Consider the following 23,639-nt stretch of genomic DNA (forward strand, 5'->3'; position numbering starts at 1 on the left):
TCTGGATCCTTTTACTTAGTGGAATGCTTTTGAATTCATCTGAGTTGTTGCATATGTTAGCAATATACTCCCATTGTATGGATGTACCATAGTTACTAGTAGTCAATCCATTCTCCATGTGAGGGACATTTGGATTGTTTCTGGTTTCTGGTGAGTATAAATAGTCTTGCTCAGATTGGTGTCTAAGTTTTTGTGTGGGTGTAAGTTTTTGTTGCTCTTGGGTAGGATTATACTTAAAAATATTTTTTCAGATGGTAAGGTAAGGATGGATATGGTACTTGAAGCATAGTACCAAATGTATGTTATACTAAGTACTAGAGGCCTGATGCATGAAATTTGTGCTCGCCCCCAACTGCCCCCCCTGCCAGCCTGCTTGCCCCCACTTGCCCTCCCCACTGGCCTGCTCACCCCAACTGCCCCCCCCCCACTGGCCTGATCATCCCCAACTGACCCCCATTAATGGCCCACTCACCCCCAACTGCCCAACCCCGCCAGCCTGATCACCTCCAAAGCCCCCCCACCCCCGCCACTGGTCTGATCAACCACAACTGATGTCCCATCCTGGCCTGATCACCCACAACTGCCCTCCCCTCTTGGCCACTAATAGCCTCTACCTTGGCCCCACCACCATGGCTTTGTCCAACAGAAGTTCCGGAAGGTCTCCTGGAAGGTCTCCCAGTCCAATTAGCATATTACCCTTTTATTAGTATAGATAGAGGCCTGGTGCATGGATGGGAGCCAGCTGGTTTGCCCTGAAGGGTGTCCTGGATCAGGGTAGGGTTCCCTTGGGGACAGAGTGGCCTGGGCAAGGGGCCTGTGGTGGTTTGCAGGCCAGCCATGCCCCCATGGGGTGAGGGTCCCCACTGGGTGGGGCGTGGCCAGCCTGGGTGAGGGGCTGAGGGCCGTTTTCAGGCTGGCCACACCCCTTTCAGAATGGGAGTCCCTGCTGGGGTGCCTGGACAGCCTGGGTGAGGGGCCGATGGCTGTTTGCAGACTGGCCATGCCCACCCAGCAGGGAACCTCACCCCATGGGGGCATGGCCAGCCTGGGTGAAGGGCTGAGGGCAGTTTGCAGGCCCCTCCCTCAGCGGTGGCCTGGGCAACCCAAGCCTCCCATGCTCAGGCCAGCTCTGTGGCTGCTGCCCACAGGCCCCTCCTTCAGTAGCCAGCCAAGGTGGGTGGGAAGCTTGGCTTCCTCCATCGCTGGGGGCAACCCAAGCCTCCTGCCCACTCTGGCTGGCTCTGTGGCTGCCGCCATCTTTGTCCCACTAATTTGCATACTCATTCCTGATTGGCTGGTGGGTGTTGTGAAGTGATGGTCAATTTACATATTTCTCTTTTATTAATGTAGATATTTGCAGGAAACTCCTGACAAAAGGGTAGTGTATGGAATAAAGAGGATCATGCAAACAAGGTTGGCCCAATTAGAAAGCCTTAGTTTGAGAGAAGCAAGAGATTCTGACAGCATGGTGTCCAGTACATGGATTTGCCTACCAGCCTAGTTCCCTCAAGACCTTTAGTCAGTCTAGGGCAGCCGTGGGCAAACTACGGCCCATGAGCCGGATCCGGCCCATTTGAAATGAATAAAACTAAAAAAAAAAAAAAGACCGTACCCTTTTATGTAATGATGTTTACTTTGAGTTTATATTAGTTCACACAAACACTCCATCCATGCTTTTGTTCTGGCCCTCCGGTCCAGTTTAAGAACCCATTGTGGCCCTCGAGTCAAAAAGTTTGCCCACCCCTGGTCTAGGGAATGTAACATGTTAAGTGGGAAATAGCATTATTTAAGCCCATTGAGAACAGGTATATCTGCAGGGGCAATATTTCCTGGTTGAACTGAGTGCCTGGAAGCCTTAACCATGTAGCCACTGTCCTGGCACCCAGTGCCAGCAGTGCATGAGCAGAGTGTTAGAGCCCCCAACTGGGATAGACTGAAGCTGGATGAAAGGTAGATATTCCCCTACTCTGGGGTGAGGCACATGAATGGGTTTATTTGTAGGTTGTGGGAAACTGATATAGGGTTAAGCCTTGGACTGACCTGCTGGCAAAGTCACAAACAAGTCCTAGCTTAGAGAGCACAGTCCCCTTAGCATAATTAGGCTTGACCTTATAACACTCCCTAGATCTTATCTTGGAATCTAATGGGCTGAGGAAGTGCAGGAAGTATAACCATGGTGTAAACAAGTGAAGCTCACAAGAAAAGTGTAACTTTGGTAACCACTACCTTGTTTACCCCTCACTATAAAAAGCTTGATGAGGCCTGAGCACAGTGGAAGTCCTTCCTCTTGAGTTGGACTTGCCGCCTGGTCCCCCAATATTCCCAAATTATCTCTTGTCTTTTCTTTTTCATTTGTTGTGCGGCTCCTCTTCCAGACCCGAACCCTGAACCACGCAGGACTTGGAGGGAAACACTTACAACAGTAGGTAAAGGTGAAATATCCCTAAAAGCTTCCAGTTATAAAGTTGTTGGGGAAGAGGGGATGTAACTGGTCCAGGATGCTAAAAAGGAGAAGGGAGTAGGACCCCCAAAAATTCAGGTAGTATGTTGTGATTTTTTACATTAACAACATTTCGATAATACTATTATTTTGACAAAGGAAATCATAGGAAGGAGCTGCAATTATTAATCAAATTCACTATATGAGTATTGGAGAGGAGATATACTTCATGTAAGTAATACTGAAAGAAAGTCACAGAATACCTTCTCTACTTCTCAGTTGCAGAGAAAACAGTGAATGCTGAGGATTTCCTTGTCTTTACTTAGAATAAGGAAACCATTCTCAGTTTCACCTCTTCCTTTCCCTCCAATCTTTATTCCTTAGTTTTGCCTCTGTTCATCTTGTCATCAGATGTTACAATAGTATCTTGAAAAAATTTTTGCATGTATATAGTAAAAAGAGCAATCCCATTCAATTAGACATTTTGGAATTGAGGATTTGGAATATATTTAGTCCCATACTACAGAAATACTTTGCTATAATTTATATTTTAGAGAAACTTATTAAGAAGAAACTTGATAACTGCAAAATATAATTACAGACCTACTTATTTTGATAACGGAGAGTCATAGAAAACTTATTGTACTTGTTTATTTTTAATATGTTTCATTGTGGAGTTTTTTGTTGTTGTTTGTTTTTTGAAAAGAGAGAGAAAAATATGAATGTGAAAGAGAAACACTGATCTGCTGCCTCCTGCACACCCCCTACTGGAGATTAAGCCCACAACCCAGGCATGTGCCCTGACCAGGAATCAAATAGGTGACCTTTTGCTGCAGGGAATTATGCTCAACCAACTGAGCCACACTGGCCAGGGCTATTCCAATTGTTTAGAAAGAAAAGTAAATAGTGAAATTAGGATTATCTTCCATAAAGTTAGTGTTACGTAATATTTTTACTTTTTAATTATAATTTTCTTTCAATATTATTTTGTACTAGATGTTCGGTGCATGAAATTTGTGCACTGGGGGTAGGGGGTGTCCTTCAGCCCAACCTGCACCCTTTCCAATATAGGACCCCTCAGGGGATGTCTGACTGCCAGTTTAGGCCGGTTTAGGTAGGATCGGGCCTAAACCAGCAGCTGGACATCCCTCTCACAATCCAGGACTGCTGGCTCTTAACCACTCACCTGCCTGCCTGCCTGATTGTCCCTAACCACTTCTGCCTGCCAGCCTGATCAATGCCCAACTGCTCCCCTGCTGGCCCAATTGCCCCGAACTGCCTTCCCCTGCCAGCCTGGTCACCCCCAACTGCCCTCCCCTGCTGATCTGGTCCCCCCTAACTGCCCTCCCCTACCAGCCATCTTGTGGCTGTTGGCGCCACCATCGTTGAGGGTGGGGCAGTCAATTAGCATGTTCCTTCTTTATTAAAAAGGATTGGTTTCAGTTGTAAAGCATAATGGTTAGACAATCATATACTTTACAAAGTGCTCTCCCAATATTTCCAATACCCACCTGAGTGTATTTTATTTTACATTTTAGAGCTGTAGTCTCTCTCTCTCTCTCTCTCTCTCTCTCTCTCTCTCTCTCTCTCTCTCTTTCTCTTTTTCTCTCTCTCACTCTTCCCTGCCCACCCCCATACCCTTCACTCTTCCCTTTCTTTCTCTAGGAAAATCTTCTCACAATATCACCTGACATTTTATAGTGACTCTAAGTAGATCTTATATACACTAAAGTGGACTCCCATATATTTTGAGGAATCTAAGTAGTCCGGACTACATCTGACATTCTTCTATTAAGGTTAATGGTTGGGGTGGACCCTCCATCGATACTCAGTAACTGGAGTAAAAGTGTAGCTCAAAAGTTCTGACTCCTTTGAAAACTTCTATGATTCCTAGCCAGAGATTGTCAATCCCTTCTTTCATTCATTCTGTTTTTAAGTTTTTCAATTTTTAAAATATATTTTTATTTATATCAGAGAGAAAGAGAGAGGGAGAGATAGAAACATCAATGTTGAGAGAGAATCATTAATTGGCTGCCTCCTGCACACTCCCCACTGGGGATTGAGCCCACAACTCAGGTATGTGCCCTCACTAGGAATCCAACCATGACCTCTTGGTTCATAGATCGACACTCAACCACTGAGTCACACTGGCCAGGCTCATTCAATTTTTTAAACAAATATTATTTAAGTCTAATTATTTTCAATATAGAGTATGAAGTACTTTATGACTTTTTTCTGACTTTTCTCATATTTGACTTTATTATCTTACCTGTCCTTTATTGAGGCACTACTATATGTCAGGAACTGAACTGCATGCTTCGTATGCATTAGCTCATTTAATCTTCACCTCAAATCTGTGAAGTCTAGGTATTTTCCACATTTGAAAGATAAGATAACAGGCTCAGGAGAATTAAGTGGCAGCCTTAATGGTAGGTAGAAGGGATGTGTCTTTTGGACTCCAATGATTGTATTTTTCTAGTATCTATATATATAATCTATATATATAAAAGTGTAATATGCAAATCGACCAGACAGCAGAACGACTGGTTGCTATGATGGGCACTGACCACCAGGGGGTAAACTCTCAACACAGGAGCTGCCCCCAGCTCTCAGGCCCCAATTGTCCAGTTGGGGTTTGCCAGCCAACTTCTCAGTCCCTCCCCCTGGCTGTCAACCTCTGATCACTTGATGGGGAACAAGGAACCAGGGGTGGGTGGCAGTAGATGTGAGCAGTACTAGGCCAAGGCAAGTGGGGCTCTGATCACCCTGCCAGTCACCCCACACATAGAGGGTGACCTGCGTCAATAGCAGGGGACAGGGCCGGCTGCTGGCAGTAGGGGAAGATTGGCCCTGATCACAGGCCAGGCCTAGGGATCCTACCCGTGCACAATTTCGTGTGCTGGTCCTCTAGTATAAACTAGATAACATCAGAGCTACTCTGATTGAAGCAGGGCTGAGAGATCTTGGGACACCTCAGCTCACTCCTTGAGGAGTTCTGTAAATCTTCAGGGTTCCTCAATTTGAAAACCACTGCTCAACTTCACTCCTTTAACTCCTAGCTTAATCTTCTCAGAGATGAGAACAGTATCTTATTGATCATAGTAATTTCCATAGCACCTTGTTTGTGCCATGAACATGGAAGGTGCTCAGTATAGATGAGCTGAATTATTTATCTCTCTATGACACAGAGCATCATGCAGGAGAATGACTGCCATACCTTACAAATTTCCACAGCCATTGTTTTGGGTTTTTTTTTTTTTGTTTTGTTTTTTTTGTTTTTTTTTTTGTTTTTTGAGGAAGGAATGGGAAATAAGGAAATGGGAACAGAAAGCATACCTATTCTTTTTTAAAGACTTTTTTATTGATTTTTAGAGAGAAAGGAAGGGAGAGAGAGAAAGAAACATTGAAGTGAGAGTGAAACACTGATTGGCTGCCTCCTGTATGGCCCCTACCTGGGATCAAGTATGCAACCTGGGCATATGCCCCCAACCTGGAATCAAACCTGCAGTTTTTCAGTGCACAAGATGATGCCCAAGCAACTGAGCCACACCAGGGCCACAGCCATTGGGTTTTATCACTACTCTTCGTGAGGATGATCAAATTCCCTTAAGGTAAGACTTTAGAATGTATTTCGTGGAATAAGAATGCACAGCAAAGCATAACCAATGGACATAAGACACTGGGGGGTAGGGGAGGCCAGGGGATTGTCAAGGGCGGGGGGAAAAAAAGGAGACATATGTAATACTTTTTGTAATACTTTAAGCAATAAAAAAAAATTAAAAAAAAAATTCACTAACCAAAAAAATAAATAAATAAATAAAAATAAAAAGAATGCACAGCATCAGAGATGTCTAGGCTATCCTCTTTGGGTCTTTTCATGACATCTCTAACAAGTAGAATATATAAAGAATTTTAAAAAGAATAAAATAACTATTTTCTACTTTTACTTTGCAACTATCAGGCCAATGGAGCACCTGACTAAATACCTGTCAGAAAAGGGTAAGCTGGCATAAGAAAAAAAGCCATCAGGATAGGAGTCATGGGACAAGTTTTATTCTATTGGCTTCTGGAGTTTGGAAGAATGGTCTGAAGCAACTGTGTAGGGCTGACATCTGGCTTCCTAAAACAATAATCCAGTATTGTCTTGTGACAGAGCAGATAGAAAATTTCAGAGACTCAAACTTGCCTGGAGAACCCACCTGGGCAGTATTGCCCAAAAATGTGTTCCAAGGAACCCTAGAGTCCCAAAGATAGCAACAGGCATGAGCACAACAAGGTTCTATGGGCAAAGAGGTGTGGGAACTACTGCCTCCTTCATCTTCTCTTAGACATTCTCAATTTATTTAAAAAACTAAAAGTACCAGGAATACTTACCCACATTTACCAAACTTACTTAGCCATGGAAACCTTATTCAAGTAATACCAATTATCCTCTTGCATTTTGTTGGACTCATTCTTGCTACTCCTTAGTTATTGCTTCCCTTCAGTCATTGGTCTCCATGTAAAAACATGGAAAGAGTCTAGCCTGTTTGAAGCTTGATGATAAACCAAAGTAGTTTAGGACAGAGGTGGGTAAACTATAGCCAGCAAGCCAAATCCATTTATGACATGAGGCTGCCTCATGTCATAAATAATGTTTTATTACAGCACAGCCATGCCCACTCATTTACATTTTGTTTATGTCTGCTTTCAGGCTACAATGGTAGAGTTGTGAAGTAGTGTCAGAGCTCACATGACCTACAAAAATACTTACTATCTGGTCTTTCATAGAAAATGTTTTACTACCCCAGACTGAGGACATCTCATTTCTACTTAAACTTTGCTTCACAAAAATTTGAATTTTAAAAGCCATCATATTAACATTTTCTATCTTCTCTCTCACTTTTAACCCCAAGCTCCTATGCATATTTATTTCTTTGGGTGCCTTGACATATTTCCAATGGGAGACCCAATTTTTGAGAACTGTGGAAATAATGCGGGCTCTCACAATCCATGGGATTCAACCTCAATGGGTAAACCAACTCATTTTGTCTTCTCTCTCTTCCTATTTCTACTTCCATTCAGATCTTTATTCCCTTCAATTATTGTCCCTACCCTACCCTTCTAAGGCTTTTCAGCTCAAAGAAATATTCTAAAACAACCTAGCCATTCCCACTAGTTCTGACACAAATAATACCTTTCGCAGTGCCCTCTACAAATATGAAATACAATGTGCAGAGTCTCTTTCTGCATATAGAGGGTGACAGGTGCATGTCACCACCCATGCAAGCACTAGTTTTCAAGCTCAATGAATCCTCTATTTAAATGTGCTAACTGTAGCAACACGTTAGTAACAGAAATAAAAGTTGAATCACAGCAAGGCTTTTTCAATAGAATCCCTTGGGAGCATCTTTCCATGGAAGATGCTCCCAGGACTGTTCCTTTAAGGAAACACATGTATTGTGGGCTTTCCTTCTTCCAATATTCAAAATTAAGCACCTCCAAATGGCTCACACACTGAAGTTTATAACCTCAGCCTACACAAGTCCAGTGCAGAAAGATCTACAGCCTGCAGGCAGAGCGAGAAAGCTCTTTAAAGATGAATCATTTTCATAAATGAGTGCAGAGGGAGGTCAGGCCAGGGGACAAGGAAGGTTACATGTGTGCCTGAGATAAGGCCCCATCCATCCTCCCCTTACCGTCAGGTCTTGATGGGTGAACATTGCCTTGAGCTCTCATAAAACATGCTGTTTGCAGAAAACTTGCAGGTGGTTCATAAAAAAGTCCAAACTGTTACCATGAAATTTATTTCCCACTGCAGGATCTGTTTATAATAGAAACGAAGGATCTCAACTAGAAATTAAGTATCTCAGAGTGACTTATATTGGCTGGGAGGATTGAAAAATTCAACCCGCTTCCCAATCATTGCATTAAAAATGTCAAAGTCGTTGTATTGACGACATCTTGACAAGATACAAGTATGTTCAAAAGAAAAATAATGTCCATTATGTGCACAGCCCTTTATCCCTGGGGTAAGAATAGACTAGGTGAGATTTTATTGGGAGAATTTAATCAGACAACTGAACTCTTCATCATTTTTTATTTCTGAAGCATGTCAAGAATCTGTTATTTACAGTTTTCCCATCTGTATGGTCAAAGTGAAAAGGGCATCTTATTTTTTTTTTTTAGGTTGGTAGGAGATATTTATTATCTTGAAGCCAAAAAGAGATTGGGGGCATTGGCAATGTTGGCTATAATTTGACTTATCTCCATATAGAAATTGAAAGGAAATGCTGAGACAATTCATGTAGGTAATTCAGATCCTAAAACCTCTGGTACTTGAAATAAAGAGATAAGTGAAAGAGAAGTGCTAAATTCTGTTCATGTTTGTTCTTCCAGTGTTGGTTTGTAATTGGCTCAATTTATCACATCACATGCACATATACTGTATGGTAATTTTAAGTTGCTGAAAATAGTTTTGGTCATAAATTTCAATCAAATTCATAAACTTAACACATCAACATAGCAGAATATTGTTCTGAGAATAGCACACAGAATCCAAGCAGCTTATAGCTGGAGGAAATCTTCCACCCCAAGCACAGGCATGGCAGGCAGGCATCTGCAAAAATAAGAACCCCCATGCACCCTCTATCCTACCACATTGAGCTAATAGCTGTGGTCCAAGCCTCCATCCCACCCACATGAACATCCATCCCTCTCCTCTATTCCTTCAGCCAGGTGAAGTTGGAGGGTCCGAGTATAAAGTGGACTGAGAAGCAATGTTTCTAATTCGAAACCTTTATTTGAAATATGATTGTCATGAGGCCTGACTTTAAGCAATAGCAATAAACCAGAGATGTTTCGCTTCAGTACCTTCTCGCTCCTCCTGTCTCTACTTTTACCCTCCTCCAACCCCGCACTCGGACTACCCAAGCCCTGCTGAACCACTGTGGCCTGTCTGCATAGGAAGTCCTGTGTTATCTACCCAAATATGTCCTACTCCTCCTTGTTTCATGGAAAATTAACATTTTCCCGTCTCCCATTTTCATCTCCCAAAGCACAGAGACCATGTCTAAGGTCTTAACAGTTTCATAACTAAAGTTTACCCTCTTTGTATTAACAGCAAGTTTAAAAAGGATAGACAATTCTGGTCAAATGGGTTACCTCAAAAGAAAAGATTTACAACTATGGAGTTTCAGGCATTGTAGCAACCATAAGAGTAGTGTATTGGGAAACAAAGAAGCTTCTTGCACTTTAAGTGACTACCTTTGTATTTCTTATATGTATTTTGCCAGTTTTTGTCTTACATTTCAACATCAAAGGGAAGTAGGAGTTTGCTGTTTGGAATGTTAGGTTATACAACTCTTGTAAGTGTTGTATCCCCAAAGGTGTTTAATCAATATTCTCCCTTTGGGGGTAGAACGACCCTTTCACAGGGGTCGCCTAAGACCATCGGAAAACACATATATAATTACATATTGTTTTTGTGATTAATTACTATGCTTTAATTATGTTCAATTTGTAACAATTAAAATACATCCTGTATGTCATATATTTACATTACGATTCATAACAGTAGCAAAATTACAGTTATGAAGTAGCAATGAAAATAATTTTATGGTTGGGGGTCACCACAACATGAGGAACTGTATTAAAGGGTCACAGCATTAGGAAGGTTGAGAACCACTGTCCCAAATAGATAACTTGGGTACAAGTAATGTGGTAGGAGACAAAATTGTCTATGTTGTCCAGTGATTGATATTTGCAATTTTAAAATTATAAAATGGGAAGGACTTCATATGCCCTCTATTCTTCTCTACTGCTTCTAGCAAAATGCTATCTAAGATGACACACATGAGTACTTTTCTAGTCCTAAAGATCTTCAAGAAAAGATTCCTTCTCAGTCTCTCATTTCAGTGTTTAATGTCACTCATTGTCGCAGAATGCCTTCCAATCTGAGCCCTCCCACGGAAAGGCATACAAGAAGGTCTACACTCACTCATTTCGAGCACAAATAGAGTTTGAGTATGTGCAACATGCAAATATAAGAGTTTCACATAACCTAAAATCAAGCAAGAAAAAAAGGCAAATTTAATATTATGTAAGTTGTATAATAAAATAAAAATAATAGTTATAACTTATATAATTCTTATTAGCAAAACAAAAAGTACTATGCTAAGAATTTAATTAAAATAACTAAGTTATTCCTACAACAATACTATGGAGTATAATTATTCCCATTTTACAGATGAGAAAATTAAGGTTTCAATTAAGTTATGGTTCAAGGCCACCTACCTAGAAAGTGGCAGAGCTAGGAGTTTGTTTATTAAATAAAATTTTAAATTTTCTAAAATATCTGTGTGTACAGGGGACTGGGAAGAGAGACTATTAGAGCTGTCAAGGAGTATTTTATTAGAGCCTAAACTAGGAAGTGGAAATACAAAGGGAAGCACAAATGCTAAAAACTTATAGAAATACAATTGACATAATTAGACATCAGATATCAGGTGATGGTAAGAGTTAAAAAAAATAATCAAATATGAATCCACATTACAGATAGGATAGTAGTAACATTACCCAATAGTACAAAATAATAAAAATGTTATTTCTACTGACCCAAAGCATATTACTTTTGTAAGTGTTGATCTAAACCTTCTTAGTCCACAACTTACACAAATAATCTATCTGCAATAAAACATCTTATGATGCAAGAAGACATAATAAAGGCAGACATGTTGCCAAGGACATTTGCAGGTCAGTGTTAAAACTCTATAAGGATGAAAGACAATAATTTGTAGAATGAAGAAGAGAAAAAGTTGCAGAACAGTTGGCTCATCATTCAGAAGACTCACTTTGTTCTAGCAAGTTGCATTCCCTTGTAGAAAACAAAAAAGATTAAAAAAAATATTAAAAGGAGATTAGGAAGTAGGACAATTCTATTTTAAGAATTATATATTTGAAGATAAATGTGAACATATAATTTCAAATAAAGCTAATCCAGCTAAGATGGAATAATTGCAACCAAATCTCCCTCCCACCTGAAATAACCAAAACGTGAATAAACTAAAAATCCACGAAAGAATGGTCTGTAAGACCATGTATATCAGACAATGAAGGGCAATGATCCTTCAAAGATGAAAAGAAAACACAGTGAGCCTAATAATAGCACAGCTTACTGCCTTGAGAGAATCTCCAAGAAGCGGTAACTCAGGTGGGGCTTAATGTATTGTGTGAGTCATGGCCCTGGAGTTGAGGCGCTAAGTTGACCAAGGCAATCCTGTTCTAAAGATCAAGTATCAAAGGAGAGAGAGCTGCTCAGAGAGAAAATGCCAGATATCTGCAGGTAACACCCCCTCTACTACCCAACTTAGTACTGACCGGCTCATGCATCTGAGGAAACTATTCAAGACCACAAAAAGAATCATCCAAAGGGATTTTAAGGTAACAGTGCCTGGCACTCACTCAGACTTTGGAATATTTCCCAAAAGCTGGATTAGAAAGCCTCAAGATTCACAGGACATCAGGTAGAGTACTTAAATGGGTATTTTCTCAGCAATAGAGAGAATAATTAACCCTAGAGGGAGCACTGCTCCATCCACCTAATAAATCTTAGACCCAGAAGGAACAAACTGTTTCTAAGTAACTAGACTGCATCCCAGAACAAAGTTCAAGAACTCTTACAGAGCCCTGGCCGGTGTGGCTCAGTTGGTTGAGCATTGTTCAGTGCACCAAAATGTTGCTGGTTTGATTCCCAGTCATGCCTGGGTTGTGGGCTTGATCCCCAGTAAGGAGCTTACAGTAGGCAACCCATCGATGATATTTCTCATCATTGTTTCTATCTCTCTATCCCTCTCCCTTTCTCTCTCTCTCTCTCTCTCTCTCTCTCTCTCTCTCTCTCTCTCTCTCTCTCCCTCTGTCTCAAAAATCATATTTTTTTTTAAAAAGAACACTTACAGAAATTTTAAAAAAATCCAGCATCCCATAATGCAAATTCCACAGTGTCTAATATCTAATAAAAAAAAAACATGCAAAGAAGACAGAAAATATGATCCATAATGAAGAGAAAAATCTATCAATCAAAATACCCAGAACAGATATAACTTTTAGAATTAGCAGACAAGGACATTAAAACCATTATTATAAACATAGTCCATCTGTTCAAAAAGTTAAGTAGAAAGATGGAAGAGATTTTTTAAAAAGACCCATATCCAATTTCTAGAAATGAAAATTTCAATGTGTGAAATGGAAAACTCACTGGATGAGATTAATGGCAGATTCGATATTATAGGGAAAAAAAATAATTAACTTGAAGACATAATAATAGAAACTATCCAAAATAAAACATAGAAAATACAATTTTAAAAAAAGAGCAGTGCATCACTGAGCTGTGAGAAAATAACCAGCAGTCAAATATACATGTAATTGGAATTTACAAAGGAGAAGAGGGGGGAAGAAAATTATTTGAAGAACTAATGGCAGAAATTATTAAAAATTTGATAAAACTTTAAACCTATAGATTATAATAGCTCCTCCTTACTCATCTACCCAATCTCCCTTTTCTTGTGACATGATTTTAGATAGAGAAGTAATAAGTAAATGATTATATTAGCATTTTAAACATAGCAATATGTGTGGATGACTGGAAGACAGGAGTTAATGAATATAATTTGCCATATAATTTGCAATATTTCAGAAAAGAAGCAATCCCCTAAACTAAAGTAGTGACAAAGAGGGTGAAACAAAGGACCCAAATTTGAGACACACCTAGAATTATAACATTGAGAGTCCATGATTGCAACAGGATTGAATCAATTAGGGCATATAAGGCCTATCTAAGGTTTTTTTGGGAAGATAATCAAAGACTTTTTATATCAGAAATGTCTTTCAAGAAGGGCTCAAATGTTCAGATGGGTAGGAAAGTATTTTAAATGGAAGGCCTAGCAAAAGAAGTGGCACAGAAGAAGGAAAGTGCTACCTAATATCTCAAAAACAGCAACCACTCTGGTGGGACTTCAAGGGTCCTGACCAGGGCATAAGGAGAAAGAAGCTGGGAAAGTAGACAGAAGGAAGTTGCAGAAGGCTTTGAACAGCCAGGTAAACTTTAGAAAATCAAGCTCAGTGTCTGAACAGGAGATAGGACATGTGGTTTAGGGTATTAGAAGGGAGGAGGCAGGGAACCTGTTTGTGATACTATCATAGTATTCCAATTGATGGTAAGTAAAGAGCTCAGTTGGCATAGATGCAATGGGAGCAGACAGATGCAAGAGACATCACAGAAGCAACGTGTTGGTGGGAGGCAGAGGGGGGAGGGGAGGGGCAAACGCAGGATTTCTAGAAAGCCAGAAAGCCTCAGGCTCTAAACTATGTAGGCCCTTTTCGAGTTTCCTCTTGTTATCCATGAACTCCAGTCTGGAGTTAGTAATCTGGGCCTATTCATGCCAGCATGTCCCATAAAGATATAAAGAGAGATACATAAGTTCCCAAATAAACATATACATAGATATAAAGATACCCAGATAGACTGATATGAAGATACATCGATTCATAGATCCAGGTACAATGTATAATTGGAAAGATACCTGTTTGTTATTCTACAACTCAAAGGTGCATTACAAGGAGCAAGAAAATGTTCCAAATGTTGGCTCCAGACACTTCTATAAAATTGGGTGATAGGTCAGAATGAGTAGCATAAACAGGAGTTCTAACTTTTCCAAACCAGTTTTTTCTATCTCTCCACTCCATAACATTACCAGTACAGCAGGCTTGCTGTTTATTGAACATAAAGACACTCCTACTCCTTCCCCAAATGCCTCGAGTCCATATGGGCACACAAAAATCCAGTTTTAAGCTCTCTTCCTAAATACTCACAAACAGCACAGTGAGTGACATTACATTGTTGAGTCAGCCATGCCAGGTCTTCAAGCCTATGTACTGTTCCAGGTGTTTCAAAACCAGGTTCAGGACACTGCAGTGCCCCGAAGGCTTTTGTGAGAGCTATAATCCCCAGCTGAATGCAAGCAGCAACAATTTGATGGGTTACAGTAGTGGTGACGGCAGCTCACACATTTTATAAATGCTGATCATGCTTTAAGTCACCAGGTTCTTTGTTATGCAACGACTCTTGAATTACTAGGTAGCTTAGTTGGGTTTATTAGTTAATGCTACATGATAACATAGTAATAACAATTAACTCTATCCCATTCAAAAGAAGTAGCATAAAGATCCTACGCTGTGGTTTAGAAAGCAGAGGTAATTATAGCTCTACCCCATAATTGCATGGTTTATCTATCTCTATGAGCGTGCCACTTGACGATAACAAAGGAGATGCTATGCAACTTTCATTGAGAAATCTGGGAGCCATGTGAGACATTGAAGGGATTTACCTATAAAACTCTGAACTTTTGCTAGAAGTTAAGATCTAGTCCAGGGCGATTTTAACTAGAGAGATAAAATGATTTTAAAGGAAGAGGATTAACACAACAGGTATTAGGAGCTCATCTATGAATGAAATTATTTGTTCTCATTTGATTTTGAATTGAGTGAGTAGCATCTTGTTTAAGGCTTTCTATAGGAAGGTGTCAAAATGCCATGTGTTTTGGTGGTCTCTGATCCATTGTATCTGACTATCTGCCTACATAACTACCGCCCTGTCCTGCTGTCCTCACACAATAATGAAAGAGTTTGACATTAGAATCCTAGCCTGGGTTTACATTTCGCCTATTGGCCAAAATTTAAATCTGCATGATTTTAGATAAATTACTTGCCCCATCAACCTCAGGTTTCTCATCTGTAAATTGGTACCAGTCACTAATTTAGATTATTATTGGGATGGTATTATAAAATGCTTTGCAAACTCAAAATGCTAAAAAAAATGATCATTCTACCATACACTTGTTACATGATATACTATGTTCATAGGAATGAAAAATATTAGATTAGAAATACTAAAATCTTTTGAATTAGATGTTTATGAAATGAAAACTATTATGTATAACTTGCTAAACCATCCTATTTTACATTTTTGCTATTGTCCTTGCCTGTAGATGCACCATTTCAGCTGGATATACAATGCAGATGCTACTAAGCAAGGCCATGTGAAGAAATAGCTGCATAGCTAAGTACAAAAATATTATGTAGTCAACCATGGTTACTGCATAGATGATGAAACAAAATATGCCTGAAACTTTCATGTCCCAGGAGAGGAGATTAAACAGGATTCTCTCACTAGTCTTAAAACATTTATCTATCAGATAGAGATATTTGCAATAATGTGTGAAATACTAATGTCGTTTCCAGTTATAAAGAAACAAAACTGGCTAAATTGTGATGTTCATTTCTCCACCTGAAATGAAAACTGGCAATAAGGGAAATAATAAGAGATATCTGGGGCTAAGACTCTGGAAATTTTCTTAGGGCTTTGGAAACAGTATCAGTGTCTGCTCAAACCTGACACCAAACTTAACCTCTCCCACCCTCAAGCCAATTGGGATGAAAACCAGTTCCACTTTAGGCTTAACTTTATAAAACCGGTATTGTCAATCCAGAGTCTGTTTAAGCCATTTTAATAGATCAAGTCAGGATGGTATCCTCATATTTTAGTGTCATGAACAGTACAAATAAAGCTTTCAATGACATCTAATCAGAACATTTTCTTTTCTCTCCCCTAAAACCATTATTCCATAAAGGTCCAGATTTCCCCAGCCTGTCAGTCATTACAACTACAAGCTGCCCAAGCACATTCAAAAGCCATTGAGCAGCTAATTTCCCAAGATAGATTTAAAAGACATGAGATAGCTGTGGTTGTGGTCCCTCTGGCTCCCACCACACAAAGCAGAGTTCTGAAGTGCATGAGGATTTCTTTTGCTGATGGTGAGCTATTGTTTAAACATTGATTGCCTCCTTTTACTATAATTCACTTTCTCTCCCTCCTCATTCACCACCACCACCAGTCACAGACTTCATTCACAGCCCATCAGCTGAAAGTTCTGTGCTCAAAACACTGACAAAATGAGCCATTTACAGGTCAGATCTTGGAGAGAGAAAAAAAAAAAATAACACTCAGAGATATTAACTAAAATTTGAGTGAATTTTTCTTATCTACTCAAAAGACTTAACATGCTTTTTATGCCAATGAAGCCTGGGATATACAACAGAAAATGAAGTAATTCATGTTAAAGTAATTTCATAATGCAAAAAAAAAAAAAAAAGGACTATACTAATGCAAGGTGTTTGAGAACTATATGGCATATCTCATTAGAGACTCAAGGGACACTGGACAATTTTCCCCAGCCTACTTTGCACAGAGCAAGTACATGGTGATTTGTGGCCCAAGGAAGGAACCACAGATTTTAAAATCAGGTCTAAATGTGAATCTTGAGTTGATTTCTTATTGATGATCATGAATTACTTAATTTCTCTGGGCCTCAATTCCTTATTTGAAAAAAGGAGTAATGTTACCTATCTCACAGGTTTTGGGGAGTCATAATGAACCAACTGACACAATTAACAATCTCTGGCACATAGAAAACTATCAATACATAGTAGCTATTATTATTATTTTATCATTACTATTTCTTTTGACTCTGTGATGTCAGAAGCAGAGGCTGTTTTTCTCAAAGAAGAAACACAGTAAGGGTAATAATTAAACAGATATATAATATTAACCATGTGTCATGCATAATTAATGCATCATTCTATAAAGAAACTGAGGCACGGGGAGGTAAAGTAATTTGCACACGGCCACGCCGCTAATAAGTGATGAAGCTGGATTTGCACCCAAGCACCCTGGGTGCAGAGTCAGTGCTGCCAACCATCACACTCTAAAGCAGGTGTGTTCCAAATGCAGGTCAGTTATGCTTGTGGTCCTTGTGATTATAAAAAGCAGAAGCACATCTAAATGAAATTGAACATGAAGAGTTTATTGTAAGCCTAACAGAGACTCCTGAGGCCATGAAACTCTGGTTCCTGGTCATGACTCAGAGAGCAGTTCTGAGTTCAAGGCAGTACTATCACCTCGGCAAAGGAGTAGCACACGCTGTACAAGTTCTCCTGTTTCCACCTTCAGATGGAAGTCCCTGCTCACCCCATTGAATCTTTCAATTCTGTTTCCCCACAGTTCAATTCCTCCATAATTTAACTGGATATGCCAAGGAAAGGAAGCACCGAGAAGCAGTTGAAGGGGTGGTGTCCATTTCCGAGGCAGTCAGGGTTCATGCTACAAACATGGATGCCAAAATTTATTGTTAGTAAAAGCTTTAGACTAGAGAAAGGAACTATCTATAGATACTTTGAAACAGATCTTTCTCATTAGTACCTTGCTATCCCTTTAGCCTCCCCAGTGAGATATGTTATCCCACAGTGACTGTGCCTAGAGTGGGCCTGCCTCAGGTCAGCTGTTAGTGTGTGGGTTCTTAACTTTGTGCAGGAAAGATTTCACAATAGGCGTCCAGATGATTTTGACATTATGTTTATTAAAGCTGGGGACAGTGAAACAAAAGAAGGGCTTAAAGAAGCAATAGGTAAAAGAAGCAACAGGAGAGAGCCTAGGTAGGGCTGCTTTGGCTCACTGAGAAATGGAAGCCACAGTAAAAGAAGTGAGCCAAGGCAGGGCTGCTGCTCATTCACTGAAAACTCCGGGAAAAACAGGGCCTTGGAGACAGGTTCAGAGGGTAAGTCCGGGATGAGCTGCCACTGCCTGCTACTCCCCTGGTTGCAAGTCCAATAGAGTTTGGGAGAAAGAGCAGAGATACAAGGCATGGATGTGCTCTAATGAGAGTGCACCACGGGTCCTTTGTCTTGAGGCTTTTTATCTTTTTTTGGCCAATGGGAATCCTAGGGAAAGTATCAGGGATGGTCTTACCAGAATATTCATTAGGTTTCCAGGTGTGTCCTTTAATATGTTGATTCATCAAAAGGTGTATGTAGAAGGGTCAGGGTTACTTTCTGGCTAGTTTTATTTTTAAAGAATGTTATTGAAGAGGTACTGGGACTGAGGCTGGTCTTCCCTGGGACAGTCTGGAATGGTAGACTATTTGCTCCTAAGTGTCCTTGGTTAGGGAAGATAAAACTGTATGATTCATTAGCTGGCTATAAATTGCTCAAATTGTTTGGCCTAGTTTAATTAATTTGTCTCAGTTTTCCTTATTCCACTTGTCAATGAGTTTCCCCAGTTTCTTACTTTCCTGCCTCATAAGGAACTTAGTGAGTGAACTCAATCTTTGGAAGCAGTGAGCTTAAAAAATATATTATACCATCACTGGCCACTGAAATTAGACAAGTTATCAAAATTCTCTAGGACTGCCTCCTCAGGTATGAAATGAGGATGATAATAATAATACTGTCTCATAGGTTTACTTTGAGTGTTAAGTGAGATGGCATATGTAAAATATTTAGGCATAAATATGTACTTGGCACTTGGTGTAAGTGTTCAGTAAATGTTGCCTATATTTTTATCACCATTCCCAGCTCAAAAGTCTTTATAAATGTACTTCAGCCTTCTAAGTTTTGTGCATCTAATCTCTCTGTCCTCTTCCCTTCCAAATTTTCACTTTTTAATAGCCAAATAGTCAAGGCATCCAAGGAATCAAAAAGGGCCAACATTGGATATACAATTAAGCAGAGGAAGGCAGTAAGTAGAGAGCTGTGTGTGGTAAATACTGCTGATTGCCACCTTTTGGTCTTTTTTCCTTCATAACAACAAAAAAAATGATATATTATACAGTTCACATATTACATTTTCAACCTGTTTTGCAGCTAGATGTGGCTTTGTGACTAAAGTCTGATCAATGAAATGTAAGGCAGAATTACGTGGGTCTCCAGAGAAACGTTGTGCGATGCTTCTCTTTTGTGAGGCAAATAACCTTTATCTTGCTTAAGCTGCTATTATTTTAGGTTTATTTGTATCAAAATATAATCCTAACATATGCAATGAACCTGGAAATCTTTAATTAATGTCTAATAATTAAAATGTTAAAGATAAATGCATTAATGGAAGAGAATGGATAAATGGAAAGAAGATTTAAGAAGGAAAGATGGATAGGATCCTTGCAATTGAAAATCATCTTCCTCAAAAGAAAAAAGACACATATTATAGCAGAGTTTTAGTTAGTTTCTCTAAGGTGATTAACCTAAAGGGAAATTATCATGATCTGGTACTTCAAACTAGATACACATTTAGATAATTAGATATCTACCTGATCCACTAAGCTCCTGAACGTAATGAGTAAACGTCTTGAATTTTCTCTACTTTGCTTTCACTTTTTTAAATGAACATTATAAATCTTACCTTCCAAGATCTGAGGATTATTTAGGGCATCACCAAGAATATTTTACTAACATCCTCACACACTTTCTTGCCATCTCTGGTCAACCAAATTCTTTTTGGCCAAAACTATCACCTTTCATGTCCTGGCTCTGAAATGAAACATAGAATTTAACCACCAACACAAATTCCCATAAAAACAAGAAGCAGAATAACACAAAGACTCCCAAATGTCTGAAAGGTCCGGCCTACCATGTCTTGTGATCCATGCTTCTTTGACTGATGGAAGAAAGTTGTGGCTTTAAAATCCTTACCCAGTTCCAAAATTATCTAGCTTCTTTGAACTCCTGTTTTCTCATTGGCAAAATGTTATACTTTTTCCCAAAGTATCTTTCAAAATTTAGAAGATATTTATTCATCCATTTAATAAATACTTATCTGAATACACTCTAGGTTCTCTTCAGTCTTTGGGATCCAGAAGTAGATAAAAAAAAATCCCTTCCCTCATGGAGCTTATGTTCCAGTAGTGCAGATTAAAAAGATTAAAAAGAAAAGAGTTGGAGGAAATGTTATTAAGCTGTTATCTTTGAGTTTCTCTACTTCTCTATTTCACTTTTCTCTAGTGACACCGGGACCCAACAGTCTCCATCTGCTAATAGGAGGTGCCAGAGAGAGACCAGAGTGGTGGGGTTGGAAGAAGAAACCTGCCTCTTCCATTTGCTCCTGCCAACAGCTCCCCATCAATGGCTCTTTATCCTGGCAACAATGGTTGATTTCAGAAGCTGCAAGTGGTTCCAATTTTCAGTTTTTCCACACTTCACACCTCACTATGCCCCCTTAAAGACCACCCCCCTTGCCCTGGCTGGTTTGGCTCAGTGGATAGAGTGTTGGCCTGCGGACTGAAGGGTCCCCGGTTCGATTCTGGTCAAGGGCATGTACCTGGGTTGCAGGCACATCCCCGGTAGGGGGTGTGCAGGAGGCAGCTGATCGATGCTTCTCTCTCATTGATGTTTCTAACTCTCTATCCCCCTCCCTTCCTCTCTGTAAAAAATCAATAAAATATATTTAAAAAAAGACCACCCCCCCCCCCCCAGATAAGCAGTATCTCCTCCTCAGAGGTGAGAATTTCAGCTCTATGCTTCTAAATTTTAATTACCCAACTTCTTCCTGCTGTTCTCCAAGCCTGTATTAGTCCACTAGGCTTTCATAACAAAGTATCACAGACTGAGTGGCTTATACAACAGAAATTTATTTTCTCACAGTTCTGGAAGCTGGAAGTCCAAGATCAAGATGTGGACAGAATTGTTTCTCCTGAGGCCAATCTCCTTGGCTTTCAGATAGCCATCTCTTCCCTGTGTCTTCACCTGTTCCCTCTGTGTCTGTGTCCTAACCTCCTCTTCTTACAAGGACACCTTCAGATGGGGTAGGAACCACCCATTTTAATTTAATCCTCTTTAAAAGCCCTATCCCCAAACACAGCCACATTCTGAAGTCCTGGATGCTAAAACTTTAACATGAATTTTGGGGAAGACCCAATTCAGCCCAAAACACAGCCCTAGCTGCTTCACATAGTTAATACCTCTATAAAACCTCACTTGCCTTTCTTTTTTATTTCTTTTTTTCCCCCTTTCAGTTCTCTAATACTTGGTTAAGAATCTTATATTAAATCCTCTATGTTAACTTATTACATGGTTTCTGCATTTTGAATGGATCTCAGCTGATACAGTATGTCTCATGGTGATAGTGCTTTGGAGTAAAAATAAAGCAGAAAAAGGAAGTAGAAGTGCTACAGTGAGGGTGGGTTTCAACTAACATAAGAGGGATAGAAAAGACTCATTGGCCGGTAACATTTTAACAAAACCTGCAGGAGGTGAAAGAATAAGCCACGAGGCTTTCTTGGGGCAAAACATCTTCTGAGAGAAGAGGTGGCCTGGTGATAAAAGGCTCCAGAATTCTTATTGAATATTGTGCAATGCTCATTGAGACAAGTCAGTGCAGAGCAAAGAACTAACTTGCTCTGATGGACTCTTTCCCATTGCAAGCATGTCAGTCATTGCCAGTGGGGAGCTGGGAAGTACTGAGTAAGTCTCACATTAAAATAATAAGAAGAATTTTAGGGCTGGCAAGAATCTTGTAGTTCATCTAACCCACCTTTCACATTTTGTGAACTTAGACCCAGAATTCAGTTGACCAGGTTCATGCTGTTGATTGACTGTGAAACTTGGAACTTCAGTCTCCTGATTCTCTCAGTTCAGGAGTCTGTGTGCTTTCCACATCCATAATGCAACAAGTATTGGGTTAACTATAAGCAAATAATCAGGGATATACTTCCACCAAAAATGCCCAGTCCTCAGATTAAAATAAAACTTATCGTTCAATCATATCTTGGGGGGAGGGGAACATGCAAATATTTTGACATACGAATAAAGGCATGGGCAATAGTCCAAAACCTTGATCAAGAAGTAACAATAACACTAATGTATACTCTTTATGGTGTTTTTTCTCAGCCCATATTGCAGATGTAAGCCCTTGAATTCTCTTCCGGGTCTAGACCTAAACCCAGTTGCTCCTCTGTCTTTTCCAGAGGTGCTTGAGAGTAAGGTCTTCCACATTACTTCATTTTCATTAGCCCACAAGATGCCAAGTAAGTGTTACCAGCTTGCAGAAACCAAAATCCTGGCCACTGACAGAACTCTGATGACAAGACTAATAGCATGAAGAAAGGACATGGCATAAACCATTTTGTTAGCAGTGTTCAGATCCTCATTTTGCAAAGCTCTCAGTAGGACATAGATGTTTTTATGCCACAAAGACAAAGGCTTTTGCTTTCTTTCTAGAGAAAATTGTAATATCATTACTACACTATTGGCTCTGCTTTGGACCCCAGAGCACAGGATGGCCATTGCACATTAGCTCCTGACAGGAAACCCAAAGAAGCAGCATGGTTGCTTTAAGACACAGCAGTGCTTCTAAATATTCAATGCATGCTGCTTGCCTTTGTATGCCATAGGGCTCCATAGTGTGTTTAGCTTAAATGGGAACCTCATATATATCATATTTTTCTATATTTACTAAGGACTCGTTTCATTGCAATAATCATTAGTATTGATGTTACATGCAAGGTACTGGGAGAAGTAATAGATCACACAACAAAAATCTTTGTTACTGCCTCTAACATAGTTACCACAAGCTAAGAGTAGCAAAGGCTGAAAAGACACAAGTGGGGAGGAGTGGATTAAAAGGAATAAAAAGGTTATAAAGAGAGAGAAAACATGAGGTTATTATTGCATTAGGAAACTAGTAGTGATGCATTGTAATTTCAGTGAAATAAATGTAAAATTTCATTAAAAATTATTTCTGTAGATACATGTTGTGATATGTATTACATATATTAGTTTTAAATTTAGCTTCCATTATAAATATAGTTTGATATGACTTTAATGCCCTCGGTAGGCAGGATTTTGACTGGCTGGGGAAGGCCAGCCCAAATGGGGGAAGGTATCTTTTATTTTTTAGTTTATGCATGTGGCTGTACTATATGTTAACATTTTTAACAAGGGTTTCTTAGTTTTATAATAAATGTTTTAAATAGATGAACTCAAGGTAAGTATCATAAAAGCTCAGCATGCAGAAGTGTCTGAGCATAACCAGTAGAAGAGAGGCTGAAAAGACTGACCAAATACCCTATGATATTTCACTAAGACATTATTCTTGAAGAACAAACAGAATATCAAACAAATAGTGTGGTCTATATTTCACTGTGTATTCAGGAAAGCAGCACAGGAGAAAGACCTAGAAATAAATAGGGTCAAATGCCAAAAATTATCCTATATAATAAAAGGGTAATATGCAAATAGACGGAACAGCAGAACAACCGAGCAATCAATCAAAGCATAATATGCTAATGATATGCTAAGGCTGTTCAACCGCTAGCTATGATGTGCACTGACCACCAGGGGG

At 39.7% G+C, this 23,639-nt stretch overlaps 1 long non-coding RNA gene across 15 annotated transcripts in view; it reads left to right on the forward strand.

Annotated features, from left to right (window-relative positions):
- The window catches only part of LOC118672047, a 58,166-nt gene extending 35,125 nt beyond the window's left edge, over positions 1-23,041 (forward strand). For 7 of the 15 annotated variants that reach the window (XR_004972970.1, XR_004972965.1, XR_004972977.1 and 4 more), the window contains 5 exons: positions 2,376-2,422; positions 5,949-6,051; positions 15,463-16,288; positions 18,977-19,046; positions 20,303-23,041. This is a non-coding gene — a long non-coding RNA (uncharacterized LOC118672047). Of the gene's footprint in view, positions 1-2,375; positions 2,427-5,868; positions 6,052-15,462; positions 16,289-18,976; positions 19,047-20,302 lie in introns of those variants that run through there. The other 8 variants (XR_004972966.1, XR_004972976.1, XR_004972978.1 and 5 more) reach the window with 4 other exon arrangements.
- The last annotated feature ends 598 nt before the right edge of the window (positions 23,042-23,639 follow it).

The sequence above is a fragment of the Myotis myotis genome, unplaced genomic scaffold, assembly GCF_014108235.1.
Source record: "Myotis myotis isolate mMyoMyo1 unplaced genomic scaffold, mMyoMyo1.p scaffold_m19_p_1, whole genome shotgun sequence".
NCBI classification, from domain to species: Eukaryota; Metazoa; Chordata; class Mammalia; order Chiroptera; family Vespertilionidae; genus Myotis; species Myotis myotis.